Genomic DNA, 20,276 nt, shown 5'->3' on the forward strand with positions numbered 1-20,276 from the left:
CTTTAAATGTTCAAAGGTGTTTGTTGCTTCTAGAATCCATGAAAATGCATCTTTCTTCAATAATGTTGTTATAGGTGCTGCTATTAAACCATAATTATTAACAAACTTGCGATAATACCCTGTCAACCTGAGAAATCCTCGCAGATGCTTTATGGATGTGGGGATTTTCCATTCCTTAATGGCTTTAATTTTGCTAGGGTCTACCTTAACATCTTCATGAGATACAATATCACCTAGATATTGCACCTGTTGTACTCCAAAGAAAATATTTGTAGCTTTTTTCATATAATTGTTTCTCCTCCAATAGTTGAGCACCCTGTCGACATGTTGAACATGATCCTTCCAAGACTTTTTGTAGATTAGCATATCATCAAAAAATACTAACACAATTTTTCTAAGGAAGGCTTTGAAAATGGAATTCATCAAACCTTGAAATGTAGAAGGTGCATTGGTAAGGCCAAAATGCATGACCAAAAATTCATAATGACCCTCATGAGTTCTAAATGTTATTTTCAGAATGTCTTCAGTCTTCATTCCGATTTGATGATATCATGAACGAAGTTCCAACTTGGTGAAGTAAATTGAACCATGCAATTCATCCAATAATTCATCAATGACAGGAATGGGAAATTTATCTTTAATAGTGAGTTTGTTGAGCTCGCTATAATCCGGAAAAATGTGCCATGATCCATCCTTCTTGTGCACCAATACTACTGGAGGAGAGAAAGAACTTTGATTAGGTTGAATTATACCAGCCTCTAGCATTTTTGCAACCATACGTTCAATTTCACTCTTTTGGGCATAGGGATATCTGTAGGGCCAAACGTTTAGAGGAACACTTCTTGGAATCAAATGAATAACATAATCATGATCATGAATAGGTGGGAAGCCTTTGGGAGTCTCAAATACCTTGGAATGATTGTCCAAGACTTTGTAGATCTTGGGAAATAAATGATGTCGATGTGGGAACCTCTAGAGAACATAATTGTGCAATTACACCTCATTGTTCTTTCTTTAGAAGCTTTTTCATTCCGTTAGAGTTGATTATCTTTCCCGGTTTGCCTGTGATACCCCTTAATTCAAATTCCTTTCCTTTCGTACAAAATTTCATGAAAAGTTCTAGAAAATTGAAAGCTATTGTACCCAAGGATTGTAGCCATTGGCCTCCTAGTACAACATCAGCACCACCCATTGGAATGGAAAGCATTGGGCTATTCAATACATATTCTCCCATGGATAGCTTGATATTATGGCAATTTCTAGATAAATTTATGGTTCCCCCACTTGCAACCATCACTTGACACTCTGGTGCTAGATATAGGAAGAAATTCAATTCCTTGGCTATATTACAATGAATAAAATTATGGGTACTGCCCAAATCAATCAATATTATTACCTTTCTCTTCTTTATATGTCCTTATATCTTGATAGTTTGAGGAGTGGTAATTCCAGCCAATGCATTGCAAGATATGGTCGCATTCATTTCCTCTTTCTCTAGGGTTTTTTCATGGTGTATATCCTCTTCTTTTGACGTTTCTTGTTACTTTTCTTCCTCCTCTTAGAAATCTATGTAAAATAATTTCTTCTCAGCACATTTATGACCTTTAGTGTATTTTCTATCACAACTGTAACAAAGCCCTTTTGCTCTTTTTTCTTCCAACTGTTGTGGTGTCAACCTTGTAGGTTGTGGAAGGCTAGGGGAAACACCACTTCCATCTTTATAGTTGTGAGTGGTAGGCATCCTGGTTGCCATAATTTTGCTTTTCATTTTTCTTGCCAACCTGAATGCCTTCTCTAATGAATCAGGTTCCAAAAGGCAAACCTCATGTTGCATGTTATCCTTTAAAGTCCCTATGAATACATCAATCCTATGCTCCTCTAGAATATATTTTACCCTTATATTCAATTTTTGGAAGTCCTCAATGTGCTCCATCATTGAACCCTTTTGTTTTAGATTTATCAGTTGGCTAAAAAAATTGTTTCTTTTTGTATCCTCAGAATGTGCTATCATTTCTTCCGTAAAAATTGCCCAAGTGACAATTTGTTTACGAGAGCAAAGCCATCAATACCATACAAACTGATTTGGTTCCAAATATAAAGTTTCAATGCGTACCTTTTGTGTGTTTTTCACATTATCGAGATCAAAAAATTGCTCCATCTATAGTATCCATGTTACGAGATCCTTGCCATCAAACTTCCTCATATTAATCTTTAGAACATGGTGGGTCTCAATCCAACATTAGATTCTATGAAATCATGATTAACATTTATTCTGTTCTCATCATGAGTTTCCTTTACTACCATTTCTCTGTTCGTAAACATTTATTGTAGCAACTTTGTCAAATCTGTCTTCAAATCATCCATTTTTCCTTCCATCTTAGCTTCCACATCATTCATCTTAGCTTCCAAACCATGCATCTTTGCTTCCAAGTCATTCATATTGGCTTCCATGCCTTTCTTTAAACCATCCATTTTATCTTCCATGCATTTTTTTAAACCATCCATCTTAGCTTCTGTTACTTTTTGTGAGAGCGAATTTTTTTGCACTTGGTCACATAATTTTGATATATCATGTTGCATTTCTTCCTCTTCTTCATGAGTCATTCTAGATATTTTAGGTTGCTTACTAGGTGTTTCCATTTCCTTTATTCAGGGCATCAATTAATGCTAATAATGCTTCACTATTCCCTTTGAATTCCTTCAAACTAATTTGTCAAACCAATCTGGTGCAAAATTAAAAAACAAGACTACACACCTTTTTTCAGTTTGTAAGAGCTCAATATTGAATCTGTTGTATGTCTGTAATTGTAGATCTCCAAGATTTGAAATTGCATATTATGGTAGCCCTCCGAGTCCTCTTTCTAACCCAACAGGTTTGATCAAGATTTCATTCTCCAAGGAGGAGTTATGCCAAATCTTGCACGGTGAATTGATTATAGACTGGTTCAATAGAGAGAACTTGTACGACATGCCACGTGTCATGGATTCAACCTTAGTACCTGAAACAGATATACATAAAACTACAAGTCGTCCCCTTTCTGAAGCGTCTTACGAAATTTTGATATGATTCTCAGAACACATGTTATGACGATTTTACCCAGGTCACCTCTTTGAGATATAATTCGGGATCCTGCAAAAACCCTAACGTCCTTGGATCATATCTCCGCAGATATAGCGAGCAAATATCTGCATTTCAGACTCAGGGTTCAGAGTGATTTCTTCTCAAATGGGTTTTGCTTTTAGCTTCTGAAATGTCGCAGAAAAAACGTTATAGTGAACATGCCACGATGACTTGTTTGGAGCAACGAAACACTAGAATCCAAAGCTCTGATACCAAATGTTATGCAACCATCTCACAAAATAGAAGAAAAGATAGATGAATGCCTTCAAAATCAGCCTCTTCATGGGGGAAACCTCCTTTACATTACACAAATGAAAAATTTTGGATGGTTCAAATGACTAAACCTCCTTTCTATATATAGGAGTCTAAGGGGTCACAATATAATCAAAGCTGCCATAACAGTAATAACATAAGGGCACAACAATAACAATAGTGGGTTTCTATGGGGCACACTAATAACCATATGTGGAAAATAGGGGCACAATAATAACAATAAGGGCTACAATGACAATAGTAATGAGGGAATCAGTAGTATTATAGGGACCTAATAGAGAAGATCTCCCATGGAAAAATGAGCGTACTTTTATGTTGATTCGTTGGGAGTATGTTGATTTGGTTGTAGCCATAAAATTCATCCATGAATGAAAGGATTTTGTTGTCATCACAATCATCAATTATTTGATCGATATAGGGTGTAGGATAGTTGTCTTTGGGACAAGCCTTCTTAATATCCCTATAATCTATGCACACTCTGATGGTTATCTTCTTTTTGTTAATAGGTACAATATTGGAAACCCAATAAGTCAAGAGAACCCAGTAGATAAAACCTGCTTTAAGTAATTTCCCAACCTTAGCTTTAATAGGAGTAGCCTTTCATGGATGCACTAGATGTAATCATTGTTTGATAGTTTTTGCATTTAGGTAAGTCTTAACCTCGTGCGCAACAATAATAGGGTCAATTCCTAGCATTTCCTCATAGGACCAAGAAAAAATGTCACGAAATTCTGGAAATAGGGCTTTGTATGTTTGGATTTCTTCAAGGGAGCATGAAGCACCTATGTGAATTTTCTCTATAATTCCTTCTTTGACTAAGATATCAATGGAAATTTTCATATATATGTTTCCCACATTCGTTTCATATTCATGTTGAAGAACTGACATGGGCCATTCCAGATTATCTACGATATGAGTAAAAAATATAGTTGAAAAATTACTCACAATTTTATCAATGTTAGGGAGAAAATATTAACGATGATGATAATCATCCCCTGGAATTTCATCCAAAGTCATGACGTCCATAATACTCTTACCAGCTAGAAATATATGGTCGAAAGGATTGGGAAGTGAAATTGTTTCCAACAAAGGTAATCGGGAATAATAATTATTGATCACATTCACTTGATTAATTTCAGAATATGGTGGATCGGAAAATGATTGAACTACCTAGTAAGCTAATTCAAGCAGCCTCAAAGGTATCTCATTTCCATACGAGGTTAATTCAGATTCTACAGGCACTATTCACAGATCAAAATATTCCATAGTGCTTGATGTGATCATGTTAACCTGGGAAAAATTAAAAGGAATGTTCAGTGGAAAGAGTGCAAAATTTCAAATCCCTGATGAATCCTTAAGCAAACCAACACCAATATCCTCATAAAGGGTAATCATTTTTCTGACAAAAGGTATGCTACCAGTGGAGTTATGGTCAAAAGCATAGTAAGACAACTAGTCTACTTTTACTATTCTTCCTTGATTGGGAAAATGTATCATGTGAAAAAGTGATGAGACCACTGCAGTCATACCATAATTTCAGCTTTGACCAAGAAATATGTTGTAATCGAGTTGGGCATCAACAACCTCAACTTCGATCATGATCGTCTTACCTTCTAACTCTATGGATAGATCATTTAGGATTCCATAAGGATGAAGACGTCTTTGATCTAAGGCTTTCAGAGTGGTAGGTGACTGATTGATAAATGGAGAACCTAAAGCTTTCGAACACGAAATAGACATGATACACGTAGAAGCTCTTTCGTCAATAACTCTCTGAAGCATTCGTTTGATTTTGACAAAAACTCGAATTTGGAAGGTCAGTTGATGTAAGAGTCTAGGTATATGACTTTCAAGACCAAAGATAATAAGATTTGAATCCTAAGGATAAATTTCTCTAATAGTTGACAACAATAACTTTCTTTGTGTTGGACATGTTTGTAGCACTTTAAGAGATCACATTGTTGAAGGATACATAGTTGGGTCTTCAACAATGTTATAGTTCTGAGCAGCTCTAACATGTGGGTTGAAAGATGATTTTCGAAGAACAGCTTTGGGAGGTGGTCAAATCATTATGTCAAGGTTAGGTTTCTCAATATATAATGGTTCATAAGGAGGAGGAGGAATTGAACTAGAAGGTTGACAAGATGGACTAGACTTGTTCCCATTGACAACAAGACCCTTAGATCTGTAATATTTTTATGTTGTTGCTACCATAACTTGCTGTGAAGACATCATCATGATATCATCCGATGTGGAAGAAGAAGATGGGTTATGTGAAACCATTTTTCTTTCTTGAGAAGGATAGGGATCCTTTAAAAAAAATGGACTTGGAGAACCTTTTATGAATTTAGTTACTTCTGCCCGATGTGAGGATTCCTTCATATAATGATCTTCATTACATATAAGGCAAGGCTAGTGAGGTTTCCTTTCTCGTCAGTAGGATCATTTTTAGTGGGTTTTTCTTTCTGAGAAACATTTTTTTTTGTTTTACCTCTCCCCTTATTTTTACACCCAGATGGTTTATTTTTGTCAATAGATGATTATACGACATAAATTTTGGAAATAGTTTCTAGAGAAAGGCTTTCGGTCAGCGAATATTGTATAAGCAAAGTCTGAGTGATTTTAGAATTTTTCTTTTTACACTTTAACTTTTGGCTGACAAAACCTATTACATCATCAACAATGTTAGATTCTGTAGGAGTTGAATCTGTTTGATCATTTAAAATTGTTGGGCGACATAGATTCAAGATTCTCTTGTACAAGGTGCCATATTGGATATTGACTAAGTCTAAATACTGGGCACCAGCAGTTACATGTTATTCTATGATAACACCTCCCTTAGCAACATCATTGGTAATATCAGGAAGAAATGATTTTGTAAACCATACAGCTAAAATTTAATCTGGAATAAAAACTTTGACTAATAAAAAAAAACGTCTCCATTCATGTATATGATCGGAAATGTAAGTGGATTTTTATTGTTTTAGAGAAGTCAACAATTCAATACTAGTTTCAGATAATCAGTAGCTAGAAGTGTGTCAAAAACAATGTTTCTAGAGAGTTGATATTATGGAAAGAAGTGCAAGGCAACTCAATGTACCACTTGGCTGTCGAACCGGTAAAATTTTGTTGGAAAAGGTGATGTATGATAGAATCATCAATTAGTGAGTTTGATGCACACCAAATATGGTATGTCGTTGCGTGATTTGACTGGTCCTCTCCTAATTTTCCTTCAAACTTTTTTATATCAATCAGTAACTTGGTAGGAATCACTAACCAAAAATGATAATAATAAATAGGATAATTTGTTAGCCGACATAAATATGGTAGATGTAGGGTTCCAATGAATGGTAACTACCGATTGGGGCCTTGTTGTAGATTTTTATAACCTTGAGAATTAAGTACAACCCTTGGAGGAGTGTACCTAGGATATCTTGTAAGAGCCTGTGCAGTTGGAATTTTTATTCCTCTAGAATAACCGGGGTGAATCATACCACGTTGTAGTTAAAAAGGAACTTGATAAGTATGAACAGGGTATGGTTGACTCTGGAAAGGTTCACTTTGACCAATTTGAACCAAATAATATTTCCCCTATACGGGTTGAGCTTGTAGTGGTTGACCTTGAAAAAAATTACTTTTTACAGGTCAACTTTAGATAAATTTACCTTGAAAAGGTTGTCTGTCGAATGCTTGGCCTTGGAAATATGGAATTTGAATAACTTGACCTTGAAAATGTGGGCTTTGAAAAGCTTGGCCTTGAAAATGTGTTTTCATTTTTCCCATACCAGGTTTTCCGATAGGAATCTATGTTGTAGACTTGATGGTAGGACCAGTTTGATAAGTAGAAGCCTGAGGGATGGCTTGTGTAGTTTGTGGAATAGGTATTTCAAGTGTAACTTGAACAATTGTTTGTGATTCTCCTGACATAGGTTTCTGAGGTGAATGCATAACTTGTTGTTGAACAGGTGTCTGAATAGGGGTTTGAGGTCCGCTCTGAACAAGTTGTTGAATTTGTAGCTAAACATGTTGTTGAGTTGGTCATTGAACAAATGTTTGCAGAATTCCTTGGACAAGTTGTTGGATAGGTGTTTGCATAATTCCCTTAGAAGGGTACTGCATATGTACAACAATACTTGGAATAGGTATTTCAGGAAAAAATTGTCCAGTAGGTTGAACAAGGTTGACAAATTCGCACCTATGGAGCAACTAAAACAAGTTGTTGAGGAAAAGCATGGTTCAAAATAATATTCATCCTAACGTAAGGGGTACTAATCAAAGCTTGAGTCACAATAGGTTGACCTGGGCTGAGTTGGGGTATCTGACCATAAGTTTCAGTAAAAGGTTTTCCTCGAACCGTAGGATACGATCTCACAACTGGTTGTCCTCCAGGTGGAGGATAAGATGGTTTCCCCCTAGGTTGGTAATAAACACTAGCTGGGGTTACTTGAGGATCACCTAAGTTGCCAGATACCATGTGAACATATTTGTTTGATAAAAAAGGTGCTTTAGGCATGGATGTCATGCTTTGAAGATTAGATGTAGATAAAACGGATATCCAAGGAGAAGTTTGAGGAGAAGGAGTAGCTCCTGAAAATGTGCCAATAAGTGACTGGTATCCAGGAGGAACTAAAGGACCACAATACAATAGTGACTCTGGAGAGATGGTAAACATAGATGAATTAGTAGGTTGTCTCCAATGACGAATTTGTGGCATGGTTCGTCTCGGCAAATATAAAGGAATTCGATGAGGTGGGAAACTGGGACCTAAAAAGTTCAAAGGGGTGGAATACCAAGGATTGGTCAAAAAGGATCAAAAGGAACTCTTGGAAAACCTCTTGGATCAAAAGTTTCACTAGTGGTAACTAGAGTATGTAGTGATTCTTCCTCCTCATTCGTAGTAATACCATCAATGCTAATTAAATTAGGAGGTAATCTAGTCGTAATTATAAGCTTCCTTCGAGGTGAAGGTAGAGTAGGGTTAGGAGCTATAATAGCCAAAGGTGATTCAGGTTGATAAATATCAAACTATGGTTCCTCTACTTTCGGTTTGGTTAGTTTTGTGTCTAAAATGTCACCAGTATTAGATTCATTTTGAAAAAATTAAGTAACTTCTAAGCCAGAATGAACTGAGCCCAATTCTACTTTTTGCACTGGATTCACTTTAGCTTCTATTGTCTCATATTCTAAAACTGTAGCTATTTCGATTTGTTCAGAGGTTCAAGATTCTATTGATTTTGACCTTTCAGTTTAATATTTTCCAATTCACTAGGTGTAAATTCAGGGGATAAAACCTACATTCTAAGTGAGTGCCTTGGTGAATCAGCCACAATGAAATTTAATCAAGAAACCAAATAATATTCACGATCAAAACCTAAGGTCTCTAAAAAGTAAAAAAAAGTACTTGATGACAATCTATGAATTTTCCACTCCATACAGTTTTTTGGCTCCACACATTTCCATCGAGGCGACTCCAATCAAAGATAGTTTGTAGCAAAACAATATTGGCATTCTAAGCTATTCCAGCTTAGATATTCTTTGGGCCACCGTAGCTCACGACACACCATTCACAATTGGCTTTTTTCCAATGTCATCTAATTGATGTACACACACATTGTCCAATGTCATCTAATTGATGTGAAGAGTAACTAATTTCAACTAATGAATGCATGCAACGTGGCTCTTAGTCTCCATGTTATGTTAGATAATATTACAGTCTTTTTGTTGACAATCAAAAACTATTTGAATTAACATTAATTGAACTTTATTTTAAGATCGAAATGTTATGTTATATTGTTCGAATTACCATTATTCATTTAAAAGATTAAAATATATTTTTTCATTTTTCATTTTTTATCTAACATTTCATTCCTTCATACAATAGGATGGGACTTAATTTCCCATTGTGTAAATGAAAAATTATTTTTATTTATTAGCGATAAAATATATAATTTGTAAAATTATTACAAAATTCTCATATATTATAATATACATTGTCCCAAGACTAGCATCTCGATTGATTTTATCAAACATATTTCTTAGTCATTATAGTAGAGGTTTGTATTGGAGGATTTAAAATGAGTCATTAGATACTCAACCTCATGCCAAGAGTGTACACTCGATCACACTTTGGATTTTTAATAATGATTCATTTAATGATTTGCATTGGACTACAACTTGGTACTTCCTCACCTTATCCCAACCTTCAAATTGATATACTACTCTAAATATTCAAAATAATTAGGAGTTGATTGACGAAAAGAATATTTACAATTTCTTATTAGAAAGAATATGACGCTAGTTATATCAAAGGACATACAAATCTTGTAGCTATAGATATGGAAATGATCATTGTGGTAAGCCCAAAAAACTAATAAATGTTATGCTCATAAGTACTCAATTTATTTAGAAGAAACATGCAAATTTTATGAGAGAACATAAATACTTAAAAAAATAAAAGAACCTAAATAAGTTATCAATGTTTGGAAAATATTAGTACATTGCTCAAATATCTATACATCTAAACTTAAGTTAATCAACCACTTCTAACGCAAACAGGCTACTACATTAGATACATATAAAAAGTTTCACCATAATTGTACAGAAGATTGATATTACATCTACATGAAGAAAAGAGGTCAATAATATAGTTGTTGTGGATGGAGAGACAATAGGAGGATTTCAAATAGGATCTAGAGTGAATGTAAAAGGAGCAAAGGTAGTGTATTCAAATTACGAGATAGTACATTATAAGCTATGAGTTATAATTAAAGCAACAATAGAAACACATTAAATTTCAAGCTTTCATAGAGATGCAAGATAGATATGTAGTCCTTAGTTATGGGTCAATACCTACCTATGGACTGTTAGAGTTGTTCACACGTAGAAGGTAAATGAATATATTCTGAAATTCAAGCTCACGTTTGCACATTTCTATATTTATGCTAGTGGGATTAATATCTTCAACAATATCCAATAGAGCATGATCTTGGGCTTAAGTGATCTGAAAATGGGGCTCTTAGGCTCCTTATCTAGCTTACAAGAACCTCCCCCACTTCCAAAGCTTGAATATTCCCAAGTCTTTAATGATTAACCAATGTGGAATTAAGAAATGCTTGATAATATAGTGTATGCTGATAATTGTTTTAAACTGATTATATATTTTAGAGTCTGTTGTTTGTGCTGATATGTGAATGTGATTAAACTAATATATAAATGCATATAACAGTGAATAATGCAGCAGTAAAAACAAACACATAAGACAAAAAATTAATTAGGAGTTCACCCACAACTCTTGGGCTACGTCTCTGTGAGCTCTAGTCAACTCAACTAGGCTCTCTGGGATTATGGTGTAAGTCTTTTATAAGTCTTTGACTCAACTCCTGCTGTTCTACACAAAAACAGGGGGTTCAGACACTATTTAATCCCCTGGCTCTTGAAGCTTTGGCTCTTGGCCCTTGGCTATTGGCTCTGGCTCTTTGGCTCTTGGTTCTGGCTCTTGGCTCTGACTCTGGCTCTTTGGCTCTGGTTCGAGCTCTTGGCTCTGACTCTGGCTCTTGGCTCTGGCTCTGGCTCTCTAGCTCTCCGCTCTGGCTTCTTTCTGCCTTTTGCAACCTTCATCTCTTTGGCTTTTCACTTGAACTTCAAGGGACCCCAAAGGCTCCCTCAGCTGCTCCTTTTTCTTCTGCACAACCTCTTTGGCTTCTATGCTACCTCTTTGGCTTCTACACTGCCTCTTTGGCTTTTGCTTCACAGCAAAACCCCAACAACAACCTTCAACAACAACAACAATAGCATCTCGACCACCGTCAACAATTCAGCCACCAACAGTCTTTGACATTCATGGCTTAAAAGCCAAATCGGCGTTGTCTGTTGGTTTCAGATTATCGTCTCTCAGTCTCCACAACCTCTGTCTACTTCGAATCCCTCTTCTAGATGTTCTACAATAATTACTTAATGTCAAAAGGGGAGGTGGCCACCCATTCTGTAACGTAAGAGTGCCTCGGGCCCCTGCAACTCCTGAAACAGTTGCGCTCTATTAAACACAGTGAAATGTATTTTAACGGAGAAAATCCGCCAAAACTCAATGTATCAGACTTCAAACATTCATAACTGCATCCTATTCTCCCATCCGGTCTACCTATTGGTTGATGTTGCTTATCGCAATGGCTCTGTCCCTTTGTATTTCGTTAAATAACGAAATATGTGTAAATACATTGAAAAATGGCATTTGGTGAATCTCAAATCTTATGAGATAGTGCCTATTTTTCCATCGGGTCCGGTTGATCGCATATTGCATGTTGTTAAGGCCTGGTGTTCCCCTTTGTATTGCTGCGATCTGATCACTGATTGCCGATCACATATTAGCGCTATCAGCCCATCGCTTATCGCATGTCACAGGGGTCTAGGTGCTACACTCCTCTGATCCGATCTCTGATCTCCGCTTGATCGGCCCATCGCATACTAGCAAGTCACCTGGTCACTGGTCTTGGTCCTTTTCCTTTGGATTTAAGCGATGCGATATTTTGGTGATCGCATGCTGCGATGCCTTAAGACCCGAGGTCCCTCCTTTATATAGCCATCCACCGATGCGATAGCAATGCTTCATTGTTGTGGTTTGCTCCCGTCCATTGATCTTTTAGATCCAACGACCCTTGAGTGTTAATGCCTCATTTCCTCTTAGACCAATCAGAGTGGGCCACATGGCCCAATTCCGGCCTACCATGTGTCAGCTGTGGATTGGCCCATGAGCCTATACTAAAAATAATTTTTTTTAATATGGTTCAAAATTTAATGAAATTGCCTCCTTTTCTAAGGACATTAGGCAATTTTCATTTTACAATGACTCCTTCATCCAGAGTCCGTTTTCACCCATTCAAGTTGCATTAGATTCAGAATGAGAAGATCTCTGCAATGAGACTATTTTTGAGAGCAGCCTATGGCTTTCATTTTCCTCTAATTTACGAAGGATTTGTGCCATTTGGCACTTTTTACCTCTTATGTGAAGTCTTTTAGACTTAGATGTTTATCCAGGATCCATTTTTGGATCACGCCTTCCCACTAAAAAAACTTATCGTCTACAAAAGACTGATATACTGATCTGAACAGTAAATGAGAGTGACTCACCCTCTTCTGTCAGCCTCCCTACACTTGCCTTTGCATAGTGCCTCTGAACCAATGTTTCTGACCACTTCCCTTCTCTGGGTGGGCTAGTCTTCTTGAGAAGAACTGTCTTCCTCCTTGCCTTCCTACAGAACTTCTGCTGAACTCATCATAGAAGGTAGTTTGAACTTTTTTTCCTTGATCATTGATCCAAGGTGGCTCAAACAAATGTGAAGTACATCTGCTTCATAAAAACTTTCATTTGTACCTGTTTGACAAGCTACCAACAACAACTGTTAAGAAAAACAAGTACACAAACAACAACTAGATGGCCTAAACTCCTACTTCAACAAAAGAAACATATTTTCACATCTTGTGAACACCTCGATGTCTTACATCTGCATACAAATGATGGACTAGACAACAAGCCCACAAAACATGCCTTTAAATAAATGACCCTTCAAGTCAAGCATGTAGAAAAAAAACATTAGGACTCTTTTTCAAAAGATGAAACACTTCATCATTATCTCCATTTGGAGACCAAGTTAACTTCTTTCAATTCAACATGGAATCACATGCATGTCAAAGAAATCAACCCTACAAGTTAATTACACATACATGTTCAAAAACAAGGAAATAATCATCCTTGTGGTCATGCATGCATTTCATCCTTCAGTTTTCACTTAAGCACACTGTAATTTCGAAGTTGCAATGAAATATAATGTAGATGCCTTAATAGACATGCAATCTTAATCGGATAATAACTCCAATTGTTCCTTACCAATCCCTTTCAAAGGTACTACCCTTGCCTGCACATTAGCATCAACATGTGAATCATTTTGAGACACATCATTCATAGAATCTTCACTTCCATTTCTACCATCTTCTCTTTCCACTTTCTTCAGCTTTAGTGGAAGAATTTTTGGATTCAGTGTCCAACACTTTGCAGGAAGATGTCCTTGCTTATGGAAGTAAGTGCACTGCATGTGCATCCTCTTGATAGCATGATTTGCCTTGTCCAATGGACCTTTGGCTGCTTGCTTCTTTTCCTTCAAAAGTTTCATGTATGTGGTCATTCTCTTCCAACATATATAAACATCATGGTTATCCAATCCATAAAAGGAACATGCAACTCTTTCCCCATACTTATGTGGAAATTTATCATGCTTTGCAAAATCAAAAAGAATATAATTAGAACCAGATTTATACCTACCTCTTTCACCTTTATTGCCTTCATGAGGAGGTGAAGCAAATGAAGAAGTGGCTCCCTTTAGAACACCATCAAACTCTTCAAGGCTGTTAGAGTCTCCCCAAATCTCTGGTTCAAGTGTGTTCTTCTGAACGCCTGCATCCTGCAATTGATGTTTCAAGCTATTGTATTCCTCTTGGATACAACCTTCACACTTTTGAGGTAGAGGACATGAAATGAAACTCCTTCTTGGGACTATTTCAATGGCTTTCATGGCAGCTTTGGAATTCTCTCCATAAGACTATCCACAACCAAGACCCAAATACTTAGGCCTTTCCTCAACCATTATTGGTTCAAAAATACCTTGTGCATGCTTTCCCAAGCCCTTTCCTTCATAGCCCATCTTGGACATTAGCTTGGAACCTATGCCTTTAATATGTTTTTCAAAAGAACCAATACAAGCATTCTCAGAAGAATTTGAAGACAAACTGGAATGGATTACCTCTTCTTCAAGTTGGTACTTGACTAAGGTTTCTTGGGCAACAAAGAGTTGTGTTTCAAACTCATGCATCCTTTTCAGGTTCATATTTGCAATATGAAGTTGCCTCTCCATTTCCTGCAATTTGTCAGCAAACAACTGCTTCTCTTCCTTCATGGAATTCAATTTCTTTCTAAGCATGCTGCTCTTCCTTCCATCCTCTTACATTTCTCCCACCATATCCATCATGGTGGACAATTCTTACTTCATGTCTTCATCAAGGAACCTTGTGAAGAACGCAGAATTTGAGGACCCACTTGTAGAAGTTGTCATTATGCCAATGAACAAAAAAAAGCTTCAACAAGATAAATAAAGAGCTTATTTAAGCAACCTCTTGTGCTTTGGATTGCCTTGAGGTCCTTGGGATAGAAGAATTCCTTGAGCCCTTCTTCCTATTTGTCCTTCCTGGACTGAGCTATCAACAACTTCCGCTTTACCTCTGCAAACTCAGAAAATAGTAAGTCTACAAAACAAGCATACAATCAGCCTCTTGTTGTTCAAACACCTTTCAGACAAGCAGTCTTTGCTCTGTGAATCAAGCATTCTGATATAACCTTATTTGAAGGTGGGGTTAATAAAACCTAGCTCTAATACCACCTGATCTCAGAAAGGGGATCTTAGGCTTCTTGTCTAGCTTACAAGAACCTATCCCACTTCCAAAGCTTGAATATTCCCAAGTCTTTAATGATTAACCAATGCTGAATTAAGAAATGCTTGATAATATAGTGTATGCTGATAATTGTTTTAAACTGATTATATATTTTAGAGTCTGTTGTTTGTGTTGATATGTGAATGTGCTTAAACTGATATTTAAATGCATATAATGGTGAATAATGCAGCACTAAAAACACACACGAGACAACAAATTAATTAGGAGTTCACCCACAACTCTTGGGTTATGTCTCCGTGAGCTCTAGTCAACTCAACTAGGCTCTTTGGGATTATGGTGTAAGTATTTTACAAGTCTTTGACTCAACTCCTACTGTTCTACACAAAAACAGTGGGTTCAGACACCATTTAATCCCCTGTCTCTTGATGCTCTGGCTACTGGCTCTTGGCTCTTGGCTCCGGCTCTTTGGCTTTTGGTTCTAGCTTTTGGCTCTGACTCGGGCTCTTTAGATCTAGTTCAGGCTCTTGGATCTGACTCTGGCTCTTGGCTTTGGCCTTGGCTCTCTGGCTCTCCGCTTTGGCTTCTTTCTGCCTTTTGCAACCTTCAACTCTCTGGCTTTCACTTGAACTTCAAGTGACCCCAAAGCTCCCTTAGCTGCTCTTTTTTCTTCTACGCTGCCTCTTTGGCTTCTACGCTGCATCTTTGGCTTCTGCAATGCCTCTTTGGCTTCCAATTCGCAGAAAAACCTCAACAACAACCTTCAACAGCAACAGCAACAACAACCCGGCCACTGTCAACAATTCATCCGCCAACAGTCTTTGACATTCATGGCTTCAAAGCCAAATCGGCGCTGTCTGTTGGTTTCATATTCTCGTCTCTCGGTCTCCCCTGCCTCTATCCACTTCGAATCCCTCTTCCAGGTGTTATAAAATCATTACTTAATGCCAAAAGGGGAGGTGGCCACCCATTCTATAATGTAAGAGTGCCTCGGGCCTCTGCAACTCCTGAAATAGCCGTGCACTGTTAAACACAGTGAAATGTATTTTAACGGAGAAAATCTGCCAAAACTCAATGTATCAGACTTCAAAATTTCATAACTACACCCTATTCTCACATCGGGTCCGCCTATTGGTCGTTGTCGCTTATCGCAATGGCTTTGTACCTTTGTATTTCATTAAATAACGAAATATGGGTAAATACATTGAAAAATGGCATTTGGCGGATCTCAAATCTTATGAGATAGTGCCTATTTTTCCATCGGGTCTGGCTGATCACATATCGCATGTCACTAAGGCTTGGTGTTCCCCTTTGTATTGTTGCGATCCAATCGCCGATTACCGATCGCATATGGGCACTATTGTCGCATCGCTTATCGCATATCACAGGGGTCTGGGTGCTCCGCTCCTCCGATCTCCACTTGATCGGCCCATCGCACATCGACAAGTCACCTGGTCACAGGTCTTGGTCCTTTTCCTTTGGATTTAGGCAATGCGATATTTCAGTGATCGCATGCCGCGATGCCTTAAGAATTGAGGTCCCTCCTTTATATAGCCATCCGTCGATGTGATATCAATTCTTCATTGTTGTGGTTCGCTCCCGTCCATTGATCTTTTAGATCCAACGTCCCTTGAGTGTTAATGCCTCATTTCCTCTTAGACCAATCAGAGTGGGCCACGTGGCCCAATTCTAGCCTGCCATGTGTCAGCTGTGGATTGGCCCGTGAGCCTATACTAAAAATCAAAATTTTCAATATAGTTCAAACTTTAATGAAATTGCCTCCTTTTCCAAGGACATTGGGCAATTTTCATTTTACAATAACTCCTTCATCCGAAGTATGTTTTTTCCCATTCAAGTTGCATTGGATTTAGAATGAGAAGATCTCCGCAATGAGACTATTTCTGAGAGTAGCCTGTGACTTTCATTTTCCTTTGATTTACAAAGGATTTGTGCCATTTGGCACCTTTTACCTCTTATGTGAAGTCTTTTAGACTTAGAGGTTTATCCAGGATCCATTTTTGGATCTTTAAGTATTTGACACATTGAATATTGATATAATATGGACTCATCTATAGAACCACCACATGTTTACATGGAGTATCCATTACCATATAAATGCATAACCCTAAACCAACCCTTATCATCCATAATTGTATTTCCGACTGAGTGTTGTGATGTATTTGAAACTACGAAATGCCCCACACTCATGTCTTTGGTTATATTTGGATGATACTATATATTGGATATCCATTGATCTTATAAGTGTCTCTAGTTCCTGGCATATGAATGTCACCATATGAGAGAATTACAAGAAGCTCAGCAAATCTTCTCAGTTGTTGTTGTATGGTACTTAAATTCAATGTCCTAGTTTTGGTATCTCAATCCTCTTTATTGGCCCTCCAATTTTCTAGCAAAGTTCCACATTATAACCATTTTTGTTTTATCTTATTCCTTGAGCCAAAATTACATTTTTTAAATAGATGTTGTTGTTCTATTAACAAAGAATTATAAAACAATTTTGTTAGTTTTGAAGTATATTTTATGTATGTTTACACACTAGAAATAAAAGGCTTCGGTAAAGTTTTTACACAAGGATGAAACAAATTTGTAATTATGAAAAATAAATTGTTATATAAAAAAATACAAAAAAATTAATGAAATGGTAACAAAATAAGAGATTTCCTTTTTTTAATAGAAATATTAGATCTTACATGAAATATCAAAAGCATGCATTTTCTCGTTGAGTTTATTGAAACTCTATAATTTAAACTAAGGAAGAATGAATGGAGCAACAGGGTTTCAAAACTTACGATAATTAACTATATAATGATTAATTTCAGGAATACTGAATCGAACAATAGGGGTTCCTTGTTACAGTGGGGTTCTTGAGCATCTATATTCTCTTTATCTACTTCACACGTAGAGGATTCATCTTCTCACTATGTAATATTTTCTGTGTCTTCTTCATGCATATGCATGTCTGCATGATGGGTTTCACTTTTATAGTCTTTATGACCATCATCCCCATTTGAGTGGGATTCTCCAAGCTATGTTTTCATCCTAGAGTCTCGCTCATTTACTCTCACACTTTTAGTTGAACTTTTATTAATTCTTCAATAAACTATAACATAATTTTTTGTTTTATGTCACTTTCCTTTATACAACATTCTACTGACAGGGTCTCCCATGCTTCCTTGGAAGATGTAGATTTTTATACCTTGCACAAGGAATTCTCATCCAATGTATGTTTTATAAGATCCAATACTGAGGAATCACATACTTCATCATATGGGTTATAGGATGATACTCAATCAACTCTTGACATCGAAGAAATTTTTTAATTTGGACAGTTCCCAAAAATAAGAAAATTTACCAGTAAATTTTGGAAGCATTACTAGATCTATGTTGATCCATTCATCCTCAAAGTGTTCTACTTCATAGACTTGTATTTTATATGCCTCGAATGTGGCGAGAACCTCTATGAGCTCTTCAAAATACTTTGGCTCTTCCTTCCGATTTCTTTTCTCATTTTTCCTCAGTCTTTGTTTGTGACCCATGACTATCATCTTTCTTTTGTCTTTTGTCTTATTTCCCTATTGTGTCATCCTTCTAGAAATGACCATCACATACATTTGATTATCTTTAAAATCAAACATTTTACACTTCACTTTAACGATATCTCCCAACAACTACTAGCAACTTTGCCAAGCTTTTCTATGCAAACTATTATGGAGGCTCATGGCTACATCTTACGGTGGGAACTTCTTCTTTGGTTAGTGGAAGTGGAAATTTCCTCTTGATATAGTGGTGGATCTATAGGCTACTCATGTTAATCATTTAGTAGTTGAGTTTACAAACTCTCAACGAGCTCTACTTTCTACTTATGACCAACGGATGCAAACTTCGATTTGTGGACTACTCACAATAGCTAGGTCTCTTAGTGCAAGTAGCTCATGACCTTATTAACTCATTTAGTTCCTGGAAACATAACCAAACCTTACTCTAATACCCATCATATCTCAATGATTATGAGCACAATAGCATTATTATATTAAGTCACTTCATGAAGTTAGGACATTCAGTTTAACCATGCCCATAGTTAGTAAGAGATCTACTTATCAATCTTACACTTATACTTCCTACATCAAGGTTACCATGCTCTTCATGATCAATGAAATCAGGTTAGATCATTCAATAAATATTTATCAAAACAACAAGAGTGTTAATCATGTATAGGAGTTAATGAACCATCCTTCTATATGAAATCCATCATGACAAGTATCAACAATATCATTTACTGGAGTCAAGGTTCTAGCCTTCTTTATAGGATCAATATGTCCAACGGATCGATCATAGATGTTAGAAAAGCATCAAGTGTATGAATGTATCAATATTAGATAGCCTCATAGAATTCAAAACTAGTAGTAACATTTCATTAAAGGAGACATCAATCCGAGTCACTTTCATATACATGTATGAGCCATTAAAGAAGGAGACATTATCATCATACCTTAGGGATTACCTAGTCATCCAATGTTCTAGATGAAACATAACATTGAAGCAATATACCTTCTATACCTTTTAGTGTTCAAATACATGTTCACCTTCTCTTAGGCAGCTTGTAGTGCTTGTCACCTTTCATAAAGTTCCTCTTTACCTCTTTTTAGATCTCTGTTTTCTTTCGTGCATATCAAATGATCGTCAAGAGGGATCTATATCTCATGAAGGAGGATAGATACATCCATATACTCAAATATACATTTAGGAAGTATAATAAATGATAAAAGAAATAATTAGATCCATAACTCTAAACAAGTGTAAAACATCATAATTCAAGGATTACGTATCTTCAATGAGAGGTGATCCTCTCCCTCTTGAACCAATCTTTAAGAGCTATCAATTTCCATGGTCCATATACCAATGTTGTCTTTAAGTGTCCAACCAAATCTGCTATGGATTATCCCATCTAGTGCTTCATTGAACCTTAGTCAAGTGCTTGAGCATCTTTACATAGATGCTGCTAGAGTTTCATACCTCTAATCTCAAGCCTTTTACATAAACATGGGTTTTCTCTCCAACCATAAACTCATATAAACCATCAAAACCTAATCATCAAGATGCTTAGCGTTACCACAAAACCCTATAATTCTTTTAGGTCTCCACCATCCTCTTCTTGCTTCCATCAAAGGTGTCATCATCGAGGTGATCTCCATGAATTTTGTTCAACCTAGCTATAATACCATGTTAATTTTTCATAGGCAACATTATTCTTTGCTATGATAGTTGCATTTCATCATTAATACATTAAGTTAACCCTATATTATCATTACATTATTCAGTTCTACACCATTATACATCAACATGTGCAATAACATAGAAATAAACAACATCACCATCATAATCAATGCAACATAACGTATAGGGAACAATATATATAATCATGCATACA

The sequence above is a fragment of the Pinus tabuliformis genome, chromosome 5_1 (genome assembly GCF_031772625.1).
Source record: "Pinus tabuliformis cultivar Carrire ecotype Pingquan chromosome 5_1, CPIR1, whole genome shotgun sequence".
Lineage (NCBI taxonomy): Eukaryota > Viridiplantae > Streptophyta > Pinopsida > Pinales > Pinaceae > Pinus > Pinus tabuliformis.